At 42.2% G+C, this 12128-nt stretch overlaps 1 pseudogene; it reads right to left on the bottom strand.

Annotated features, from left to right (window-relative positions):
• Positions 1 to 1976: 1976 nt before the first annotated feature.
• On the bottom strand, positions 1977 to 11969 carry LOC123723918 (fish-egg lectin-like; annotated as a pseudogene).
• Positions 11970 to 12128: the final 159 nt, after the last annotated feature.

Here is a 12128-nt window from a genome sequence, read left to right as displayed (position 1 = left end):
TTCTTTAATGGTTAGGGTAAATACAGACAATTAATGGATAGGTGAAAGACCTCGTTACCTAACTTCTACTGCAGCCCCGCTACTTAACTGCTGCAGCCCGGCTACCAAACTGCTGCAGCACCGCTCCCTAACTAATACTGCCCCGCTACCTAACTGCTGCAGCCCCGCTACCTAACTGCTGCAGCCCTGCTACCTAACTGCTGCAGCCCCGCTACCTAACTGCTACTGCCCTGCTACCTAACTTCTACTGCAGCCCCGCTACCTAACTAATACGGCCCCGCTACCTAACTGCTGCAGCCCCGCTACCTAACTGCTGCAGCCCTGCTACCTAACTGCTGCAGCCCCGCTACCTAACTGTTGGAGCGCCGCTACCTAACTGCTGCAGCTTCGCTACCTAACTAATACGGCCCCGCTACCTAACTGCTACTGCCCTGCTACCTAACTGATACTGCTGCAACTTAAAGGGAAACGCAACGCTGTTTTGTCAATCTCTCATATCAGTATCATTTTGAAATGGAATGTTATAACTATTTCTCCAGGCACGACAAGACTCTGGCTTCTATGAAACCTGGCCTGAGTAACCACAGACCAGATAAACAGATACAACAATCTCACTAGTGTAGACAGGGCAAACCCGTTTTCACAATTTCTGTTAGTTCCATTGATAGTACAATTATTTATTTTTTTATCAATATGCAGAAACAGTTTGTGATCCATTGAAAAGCTAATGTACTCAGATTACTTGTATTCTTTTTTAACTAACACATTATCAACTGCATATGCGCCAAGAACCCTGTTGTTTTGACAAGTGGCATTTGATCAGATCAAACACAACTGACAAATCTGGTGAATTATTTGTTTATCACTGGTAAGAAGAGAATTTGCTAAAGGCAGTCATCTACATTTTAGAGTGTCGGATGGAGATTCAGGGAGGCTGCCGAAACAGGGAAGGAAACCAAATCTGTTGCTTTTTATTTAACCACAAGTCACAATCGCTATCTTCGAACTCAAGATCATAAATAAACCAAGGCACAGCGTGCATGGAATTCCACATCTTTTTAATGAAAATGAAATTCACCAAAACAACAAACAGGAGCAAACCGAAAACGTGACGTTCTGGGGCTGCTCAAAGGCAGCTACACAAAAACAAGATCCCACAACTAAAGGTGGGGGGAAAAAGGGCTGCCTAAGTATGATTCCTAATCAGAGACAACGATAGACAGCTGCCTCTGATTAGGAACCATACTCAGCTCAACACAAAGAAATAGACAAACTAGATTGCCCACCCCACATCACACCCTGACCTAACCAAACTAGAGGAAAATAAACGTCTCTCTAAGGTCAGGGCGTGACATCACAACCATACAGGGTATATCAACATTGACAAGACTTGGCTGTTATTTCAGTGGTAGCAGACTGGGAAATATTTTAATGAGACATGTATTTTCAGCCAACAGAGTATTCTAAAGTTGTCAGTCTCAGCAAATTATACTCTCTTGTTTGATCCACTCAGCTATCTGTGTTGCAAAGGCAAACTTCAATATTTAAGTTCAAAAATGTTTTACACTGAGCAGAAATCATTGGGTTGATGGAGTATTCCATGTCTGCTGAACAATTACCCAATTTTAACTACAGCCATATCGAAGCTCACTGGACTTTTTTCAAGTGAAATGTTTTAAAGTGTACATTTATGTAAGGTGTTTATGTCGTGTCTGCGACCTAACTATTTGAACATTGATTGATGAGTAGTTATGGGATGCCTATTATGCTGCCTAGTTATGGGATGCTGATTGCTCATCTAAGATTGAACTATGAACATTTGAACCTTGACTGAGTGCCTAGTTATTGCACACTGATGGTAGATCGGGCTATGATCATGATGTAATATGAGAGATGATGAGCTATGACAAGGATTGCATTCTCAAGTGCCTTGCTCATACAGAATGATGGATGTTTTTGCCCACTACTAATTATTCTCAATGTGTGCACTGCATTGTGAAGCCAGACGTGGAGACGACCCAAAGACGACACAGGTCGTAGGTCACGTGCTTCATGCACATCAAGGATTTACATTAAAGTCTGAAAGGCACCTGCCCATAGAGCAAGTCAGGAGTATTTTTTTGGTTACCTGAAGATTGGATCACTTGCCTGAAAATGTAAATGAGCTGTTTATACTCAGAAGTGCCTTTTAACTACACATAGCGGTGGACGTATGTATTTTGGTTGTTAAGTAAAAGAAATCTCAGAACAGGCTCAACTAGCCTGACTGCCATACATTGTCTGTCTTTCACTACACTTAAATGTAGAGGAACCAGAAAGATTTGTTTTAGGTTAGGACTACTGGAGTTAGTTTCAGTTGGCTTGAATTCACTTTTTTATATCACCGGCCCAATGATGCTACCTCAGAGCAGTGGGGCTAACTCAGAGCAGTGGGGCTACCTCAGAGCAGTGGGGCTACCTCAGAGCAGTGGGGCTACCTCAGAGCAGGCTTAACTTGCTTGACTGGTCAGTTCACTTTCCCCAGGAGGCAATAGGACAATCCTTACCGTCAATCCCTGCACATTTAGACATTGCTCCATCCAGTGCCCTCTGGTTTACTGGCTGTGATGCTGACTCTGTGTTGAAGAAAGAGGTGGGGTTCATGTGTTCAAAATGCCTTGAATCCCACAATATCATTTCCGTGATTTAGTGCTTCCAACCCCTTTGAAAAATTGAGTGTTTGAGCTGCATTGCATGAGTCTATTTATTCTGCATCTATTGAGACCAACCATATGTCTGTGTGACTAACGGGGGCTGAGCTAGAGCAGTGCTTGTGAGACCAGGGCAGACCCTGAAAACGGTTCTTCTCACAAAAACGTCTATAAAGTCTGAAGGGTTTGAGCTACAAATGATTACTGCTTTATTTTTATGAAATAGACTCCATTCTGAGTTGTGTGCTTGTCTTAATTATGAATAGCTTTCTTTTACCGCAGTCGTACCCTGTACCTACCCTCTAAGCAGGGCCGGCCCGCTCATTAGGCAGGAATATTTTTATATCTTTATTTGACCTTTATTTAACCAGGTAGGCAAGTTGAGAACAAGTTCTCATTTGCAACTGCGATCTGGCCAAGATAAAGCATAGCAATTCGACACATACAACAACACAGAGTTACACATGGAATAAACAAAACATACAGTTAATAATACAGTACAAAAAAAGAAAACAAAAAGTCTATATACAGTGAGTGCAAATGAGGTAAGATAAGGGAGATAAGGCAATAAATAGGCCATGGTGGCGAAGTAATTACAATATAGCAATTAAACACTGGAATGGTAGATGTGCAGAAGATGAATGTGCAAGTAGAGATACTGGGGTGCAAAGGAGCAAGATAAATAAAATAAATACAGTAAGGGGATGAGGTAGATAGATGGGCTGTTTACAGATGGGCTATGTACAGGTGCAGTTATCTGTGAGCTGCTCTGACAGCTGGTGCATAAAGCTAGTGAGGGAGATATGAGTCTCCAGCTTCAGTAATTTTTGCAGTTCGTTCCAGTCACTGGCAGCAGAGAACTGGAAGGAAAGGCGACCAAAGGAGGAATTGGCTTTGGGGGTGACCAGTGAAATATACCTGCTGGAGCCCGTGCTACGAGTGGGTTGCTGCTATGGTGACCAGTGAGCTGAGATAAGGCGGGGCTTAACCTAGCAGAGACTAGATAACCTGTAGCCAGTGGGTTTGGCGACATGTATGAAGCGAGGGCCAACCAACGAGAGCGTACAGGTCGCAGTGGTGGGTAGTGTATGGGGCTTTGGTGACAAAACGGATGGCACTGTGATAGACTGCATCCAATTTGTTGAGTAGAGTGTTGGAGGCTATTTTATAGATGACATCGCCGAAGTCGAGGATCGGTAGGATGGTCAGTTTTACGAGGGTATGTTTGGCAGCATGAGTGAAGGATGCTTTGTTGCGATATAGGAAGCCAATTCTAGATTTCATTTTGGATTGGAGATGCTTAATGTGAGTCTGGAAGGAGAGTTTACAGTCTAACCAGACACCCAGGTATTTGTAGTTGTCCACGTATTCTAAGTCAGAGCCGTCCAGAGTAGTGATGCTGGACGGGTGGTTGGTGCGGGCAGTGATCGATTGAATAGCATGCATTTAGTTTTTCTTGCATTTAAGAGCAGTTGGAGGCCACGGAAGGAGAGTTGCATGGCATTGAAGCTCGTCTGGAGGTTAATTAACACAGTGTCCAAAGAGGGGCCAGAAGTATACAGATTAGTGTCTTATTCGTAGAGATGGATCAGAGAATCACCAGCAGCAAGAGCGAAATCATTGATGTATACAGAGAAGAGAGTCAGCCCGAGAATTGAACCCTATGGCACCCCCATAGAGACTGCCAGAGGTCCGGACAACAGGTCCTCCAATTTGACACACTGAACTCTATCAGAGAAGTAGTTGGTAAACCAGACGAGGCAATCATTTGAGAAACCAAGGCTGTCGAGTCTGCCAATAAGAATGTGGTGATTGACAGAGTCGAATGCCTTGGCCAGGTCGATGTATACGGCTGCACAGTAATGTCTCTTATCGATGGCTGAGGTGCACCCATGACCAGCTCTGAAACCAGATTGCATAGCGGAGAAGGTACGGTGGGATTCAAAATGGTCGGTAATCTGTTTGTTAACTTCGCTTTCGAAGACCTTAGAAAGACAGGGTAGGATAGATATAGGTCTGTAGCAGTTTGGGTCTAGAGTGTCACCCCCTTTGAAGAGGGGGATGACCGTGGCAGCTTTCCAATCTTTGGGAATCTCAGACGATAGGAAAGAGAGGTTGAACAGGCTAGTAATAGGGGTTGCAACAATTTCAGCAGATAATTTTACAAAGATAGTGTCCAGATTGTCAAGCCCGGCTGATTTGTAGGGGTCCAGATTTTGCAGCTCTTTCAGAGCATCAGCTATCTGGATTTGGGTGAAGGAGAAATGGTGGGGGCTTTGGTGGGTTGCTGTGGAGGGTGCCGGGCAGTTGACCGGGGTAGCGATAGCCAGGTGGAAAGCATGGCCAGCCGTAGAGAAATGCTTGTTGAAATTCTCAATTATAGTGGATTTATCGGTGGTAACAGTGTTTCCTAGCCTCAGAGCAGTGGGCAGCTGGGAGGAGGTGCTCTTATTCTCCATGGACTTTACAGTGTCCCAGAAGTTTTTTGAGTTTGTACTACAGGATGCAAATTTCTGTTTGAAAAAGCTAGTCTTAGCATTCCTAACTGCCTGTGTATATTTGTTCCTAACTTCCCTGAAAAGTTGCATATCACAGGGGCTGTTCGATGCTAATGCAGAACGCCACAGGATGCTTTTGTGCTGGTCAAGGGCAGACAGGTCTGAAGTGAACCAAGGACTATATCTATTCCTAGTTCTACATTTTTTGAATGGGGCATGCTTATTTAAGATGGTGAGGAAGGCACTTTTAAAGAATAACCAGGCATCCTCTACTGACGGGATGAGGTCAATGTCATTCCAGGATACCCCGGTCAGGCCGATTGGAAAGGCCTGCTCGCAGAAGTGTTTTAGGGAGCGTTTGACAGTGATGAGGGGTGGTCGTTTGGTCGCAGACCCATTACGGATGCAGTCAATGAGGCAGTGATCGCTGAGATAGAAAACAGCAGAGGTGTATTTGGACGACGAGTTAGTTAGGATGATGTCTATGAGGGTGCCCGTGTTTACGGATTTGAGGTTGTACCTGGTAGGTTCATTGATAATTTGTGTGAGATTGAGGGCATCAAGCTTAGGTTGTAGAACGGCCGGGGTGTTAAGCATGTCCCAGTTTAGGTCACCTAGTAGCACGAGCTCAGAAGATAGATGGGGGGCAATTAATTCACATATGGTGTCGAGGGCACAGCTGGGGGCAGAGGGTGGTCTATAGCAAGCGGCAACAGTGAGAGACTTGTTTCTGGAAAGGTGCATTTTTAGAAGTAGAAGCTCGAATTGTTTGGGTACAGACTTGGATAGAAATACAGAACTCTTATGCTGCCGTCTATGGAAGCACATGAAACCGCATTCATAAAATGCGGTTTCAGGCGACACTGTAGGCTACGTTATACCGTAAATTTGATTGGACTGATCATGTCAACATCATACTTTCCAAATCTTAGCTAGCATGCTAGCTAGCAAGACAAGCATTCATCATCATGAATCACATTGACAATCTACTGGGAAATACTTTCCAATCCTTGTCATATGAAGATAAATTATAAATAAAACATCTCTTTGCTCATCGGCCACTGGACATAAACATTACACGACAAGTTGAAAATCACAAATTCAACAATGAGTGGTTTGGAAGGAATCAGTGGCTAATTGCAAGTGCCGCAAAGCAATCACTATTTTGCTTTCCCTGCCTGCTATTCGGTGGAGATGGTGTGTGGTCCAAGTCTAGGTTTAAGGTTTGAAAACATCTTTCTGAAAGGGTCTCATTATCAAGCTTAAAAGGATAAACATTCACACGCAACACTATGGGCCAGAAAAGGTTGAAATCATTGGCCATGCACCAATCCAGCATGACTTCATCCAGAGAATGCCAGACTTTGATGACAAAGTTTCATGATGACAAAGTTTGCCCACAAGAGGGACTGCCATGCCACCTTCCTGTTCAAGTGAGCACAGCACAACAATGGTGAGTCCAAAAATATTTATTGTAAACTGCTGCATAAATTATGTAGTATGCCAGGGAGATATGTAAACTGTAGCTGAGAAAGTAACACTTAAGGTATGTTGTGTAGTATGCCGGTAGCCCATGTGTCTCACCATAAGAACTTGTTCCCTCTCCCCCTCAAAACTTAGCTGAATGTTCTGACGGGTGGTGCACCTGTAGCCAATAGCCAGTTTTAGAGAACTGTCATCATTGAATATTGTAGGAGCTTTTATTGTCTGCTTATATGCCCCTGTTATTTATCCTACGGTTCTGACTTGGTGTATAGGGAGAATACTGTAAGAACGGCCCATTCTGTTGCTGTCCATTTCAAAAGTGCTGAAACAAATAGGCATATCAACTACGTCCATTTAAACTCGCTCATTAATGTCTTAATCAAAATGATGGCTTCCCTCTTATCCGCTCATTGTTCCCTTATGCTGTATTTTGTACATCTCAATTGTTATGTTGCTTATATAGGTCTATCTCATTAGTATATTGTTCATAATTTTAGGTAATTTTTGACTTATGCATTTAATTGTTTTGCTTACTTTGTGTATTATAATTAGCTCAGGTGTTTTTCTCCATGAGGAGGGGACACTATACAATGTTGTTGGGTCTGTAACCATGTTTGCCAGTGACAGTCTCTTTCCATTCAAATATTTATTTTCAACAAAAAGTTTGTTTATAGACCCATGTAATTCCAGTTGATTTTGCAAGTGTTGTTTTGTTTGCTCAATGCGCTGTCTGAGAGTCGGTATATTGCCTATAAAAGTGCATCCTCGTGATTGTATTTTCCTTCCTTTTTAGACCACAAAGGCCTAATAAAATACTTCAAATGGTAGGCTAACCGTCTCTCTCTCTCTCTCTCTCTCTCTCTCTCTCTCTCTCTCTCTGTGTGTGTGTGTGGTGATTTAAAGAAGAGTAAAGGTATTAACCTCTCTAGGGCCAGTGGGACGATTTCGTCCCACCTACGTAACAGCCAGTGGAATCCCGGGGCGCGTTATTCAAATACCTTAGAAATGCTATTACTTCAATTTCTCAAACAAATGACTATTTTACACCATTTTAAGGCCTCAGCACATTGCTGAATTTATCTGAACTAACATCTGAATTTCAGTCAGTGTCCATTTTGAAAGTACTGAAGGAATAGGCCTACCTCGTCGCAGCTCGTTTGCTAATGATCAGAACAAACATGATTCATTTACTGAACATGAATGTAATAATGTTTGTGTATGGTTCAAAGTCTAAACTCATGTCGGCATTCACTATTATTGAAGCAGATAGTGATTCTTATCAAGTTACACAAATCCACAAGGAATCAATGTAAACCATATTTATTTAAGCAAATCAGCCATATCAGCTATGTTTTTAAAAATGCAGTAAATTAGGCCGAATGAACTGTATTGCTGCCAGACGAGGCTCAGCCTGGTCTCATAAACGTAAGTCTGGGACACTCAAATGAGTATGATATGTTAGGTTTGGTATGACATATGATTACTTAAGTCTGGGTGGATGGGTGGGCGTATAACGCGTTTGAATCACATCACGGCTAGCTTTAGCAATTTAGCTAATTAGCAACTTCAACTACTTACTATTTATTAGGTACTTTAAAACTACTGAACATGTTAGCTAACCCTTCGCCTAACCTTAAACCTTTTAGCTAACCGTTCCCCTAATCTTAACCCTTTAACTTAACTCCTAAACTTAATCCCTAACCTAGCCTAGCTAACATTAGCCTGCTAGCTAACGTTAGCCACCTAACCAGAATATGTAACACATTGTACGCTTTGCAAATTCGTAAAATATAATACAAATTATAATTCGTAACATATCGTGTGAAAATGGTAATGGACATCCACAAATGAATAAATCCCATACGAAATGTAACATATCGTACTAAATAGTGGTCTCGGATTTACGTACAGAATAATACTAATTACTCTGAGACCAGGTTGCCAGGCTCCGCTGATAGCCAGGTGTATTGGTGGTAAGGATTCACTCCATGGTGCTGAAAGGAAAGCTCTGCTGTCGGGATAGCTTTATGTAGGCCCTAGTTTGTGGGCACTGTCTGTCACCCTTATACTGCAATTAATGGATTGTTTAATGCAGTGGTGTAAAGTATTTAAGTAAAAATACTTTAAAGTACTACTTAAGTATTTTGGGGGGTATCTGTACTTTACTTTACTATTTATATTTTTGCCAACTTGTACTTTTACTTCACTACATTCCTAAAGAAAATAATGTGCTTTTACTCCATACATTTTCCCTGACACCCAAAAGCAAATAGTCCGATTCACACCCTTATCAGAGAACATCCCTGGTCATCCCTACTGCCTCTGAACTGGTGGACTCACTAAACACACATGTATTGTTTGTAAATGTTGTCTCAGTGTTCAAGTGTGACCCTAGCGATCCATCAATTTATTGTGCCGTCTGGTTTGCTTAAAATAAGGAATTTTTACTTGTACTTTTGATACTTATGTACATTTTAGCAATTCCATTTACTTTTAATACTTAAGTATATTTCAAACCAAATACTTTTAGACTTTTAATCAAGTAGTATTTTACTTGGTGACTTTCACTTGAGTCATTTTCTATTAAGGTATCTTTACTTTTACTCAAGTATGACAATTGAATACCTTTTACACCACTGGTTTAATGTTGTGTTGTGTCGTGGCGTTGCTGGAATGTATCTAAAACAATTTGTTCAGTTTGCCCCACCAACATGTACAGTCGTGGCCAAACATTTTGAGAATGACACAAATATAAATTTTCAAAGTCTGCTGCCTCAGTGTCTTTAGATATTTTTGTCAGATGTTACTATGGAACACTGAAGTATAATAAAGCATTTCATAAGTGTCAAAGGCTTTTATTGACAATTACATTAAGTTGATGCAAAGAGTCAATATTTGCAGTGTTGACCCTTCTTTTTCAAGACGTCTGCAATCCACCCTGGCATGCTGTTAATTAACTTCTGAGCCACATCCTGACTCATCGCAGCCCATTCTTGCATAATCAATGCTTGGAGTTTGTCAGAATTTGTGGGTTTTTGTTTGTCCACCCGCCTCTTGAGGATTGCCCACAAGTTCTCAATGGGATTAAGGTCTGGGGAGTTTCCTGGCAATGGTCCCAAAATATCGATGTTTTGTTCCCCGAGCCACTTAGTTGCCACTTTTGCCTTATGGCAAGGTGCTCCATCATGCTGGAAAAGGCAGTGTTTGTCACCAAACTGTCCCTGGATGGTTGGGAGAAGAAGTTGCTCTCGGAGGATGTGGTAGATACCATTTTTTATTCATGGCTGTGTTCTTAGGCAAAATTGTGAGTGAGCCCACTCCCTTGGCTGAGAAGCAACCCCAAACATGAATGGTCTCAGGATGCTTTACTGTTGGCATGACACAGGACTGATGGTAGCGCTCTCCTTGTCTTCTCCGGACAAGCTTTTTTCCGGATGCCCCAAACAATCGGAAAGGGGATTCATCAGAGAAAATGACTTTACCCCAATCCTCAGCAGTCCGATCCCTGTACCTTTTGCAGAATGTTAATCTATCCCTGATGTTTTTCCTGGAGAGAAGTGGTTTCTTTGCTGCCCTTCTTGACACCAGGCCATCCTCCAAAAGTCTTTGCCTCACTGTGCGTGCAGATGCACTCACACCTGCCTGCTGCCATTCCTGAGCAAGCTCTGTACTGGTGGTGCCCAGATCCCGCAGCTGAATCAACTTCAGGAGATGGTCCTGGCGATTGCTGGACTTTCTTGGTCGCCCTGAAGCCTTCTTCACAACAATTGAACCGCTCTCCTTGAAGTTCTTGATGATCCGATAAATGGTTGATTTAGGTGCAATCTTAATGGCAGCAATATCCTTGCCTGTGAAGCCCTTTTTGTGCAAAGCAATGATGCCAGCACGTGTTTCCTTGCAGGTAACCATGAATGACAGAGGAAGAACAATGATTCCAAGCACCACCCTCCTTTTGAAGCTTCCAGTCTGTTAAACGAACTCAATCAGCATGACAGAGTGATCTCCAGCCTTGTCCTCGTCAACACTCACACCTGTGTTAATGAGAGAATCACTGACATGATGTCAGCTGGTCCTTTTGTGGCTGGGCTGAAATGCAGTGGAAATGTGGGGGATTCAGTTCATTTGCATGGCAAAGAGGGACTTTGCAATTAATTGCAATTCATCTGATCACTCTTCACAACATTCTGGAGTATATGCAAATTGCCATCATACTAACTGAGGCAGCAGACTTTGAGAGTGGTTACATTTGTCTAGCTACATACCTCAGATGTTTACCAAAACAAGTGGTGGGATGTCTGTGTACTACAAACTGTAGCTTTAAAGGACATCCAACTTTTACATATTTTACCTTACACTGTCTACACATTTCTTTATAAGTCTATTATATGTTTAGATCTGATTTCACTTGCCAGAATTGATATATGTATCTATTTAAGTGTTTCTGTAAAGAGCTTCACAAAGAATGTACAGTAAGTATAAGATTTATACATAAAGAATAATAAGTATAAGTTATTACTACAACTGGAGGGGAAAAGGGTGGAACTATTCACATAGTTCAGTAGCAACCTTACCTGGTATAAACACTACCCACAGAGTTGACCCCAAAGACACTACCATCAGTTGCCACCTCAATCATGGAAAGCTTGCCTTCAATGTGACTCCACCCCTTGTTTTGGCAGTCTTGATTCAGCTGGAAACAAACAGATTTAATCAGGGTTTTAGGACAATTTCAACAGTTATAATATGAAACAGTTTTAAAATAACTGACACTCTCCATCCTCTACTACTCTACTCCAGCTCTCACACTCTTTCCCAGATCTTACACTCATTAAGAAAATATCATCATTCTTGTTGACTGCCCAGCACCCAAAGGGTCCGCAGCTGTAGTACTTCACAGCTCCTGGCAATCCTGTCCATGGAAGGGGTGAGCCTGGACCCTTGTAGCCAACTGTGGCACTACTTGTCAGACAGAATGGAGTATCGTTCATGTTAGCCCCCACAACAAACTGGTCACCTCCAGCATCCAACTGTTTCAGAAGGCCTGAAGACCACAAAGACAGACTGACACACAGACAATCAAACAAGTAGCACTTATGTGTGAGTACTGCAAAATGACTTGCAATAACAATGTTAAACTTGTAAAACATGAATAATTTTTCCAAGAACACCCTGATGGTATCAGGAAAGCTAAGAAGCATGTGTCTTCTGGATAAATATTGAGCAATGCTCTCCACTTACCTGCAGCTTGCACTCAGTTACCGGTGACATACTTGTAGATTGAGTTGGCCTTGTTGATTAAACAGCATGATCATTACACAGGTGCTGGGGAGAATAAAAGGTCAGTTTTGTCACACAACACAATGTCACAGATATCTCATGTTTTGAGGGAGCGTGCACTTGACAAGCTGACTGCAGTAATGTTCACCAGAGCTGCTGCAAGATCATTTTATGTTAA

This window comes from Salmo salar, chromosome ssa17 (genome assembly GCF_905237065.1).
Source record: "Salmo salar chromosome ssa17, Ssal_v3.1, whole genome shotgun sequence".
Lineage (NCBI taxonomy): Eukaryota > Metazoa > Chordata > Actinopteri > Salmoniformes > Salmonidae > Salmo > Salmo salar.
This window is presented reverse-complemented; position numbering and strand designations above follow the sequence as displayed.